Source organism: Aptenodytes forsteri, unplaced genomic scaffold, assembly GCF_000699145.1.
Source record: "Aptenodytes forsteri isolate BGI_AS27 unplaced genomic scaffold, ASM69914v1 Scaffold411, whole genome shotgun sequence".
NCBI classification, from domain to species: domain Eukaryota; kingdom Metazoa; phylum Chordata; class Aves; order Sphenisciformes; family Spheniscidae; genus Aptenodytes; species Aptenodytes forsteri.
The window spans coordinates 514,855-515,118 of record NW_008794119.1 but is presented as its reverse complement, the minus strand read 5'-3'; positions in this window follow the sequence as shown (position 1 = coordinate 515,118).

The window sequence follows — 264 nt, the reverse complement described above, 5'->3', positions numbered from 1 at the left end:
CGCTGGCGGGGCGAGCGCCCGGCGGAGGGTTCCCGCACGCGGGGCCTCCTCCCCGCTACCGGCGGGTCGGGTAGCACCGGGGGCGAGGACGGTGCCCTCAGCCCCTCACACTGCCCGCTCTCTCACGGGGTGCGAAGACAGCCAGCCCTTCCCTCCTCCCTCCCTTTCTTTCCTCCTCCGAGGCGCTGCCGCCCTGTGGTTACGCGCGTGCTCGAGAAGCGAGAAGCCTAACCTACGTATCCTCTAGGTATTGCCCTACACGAA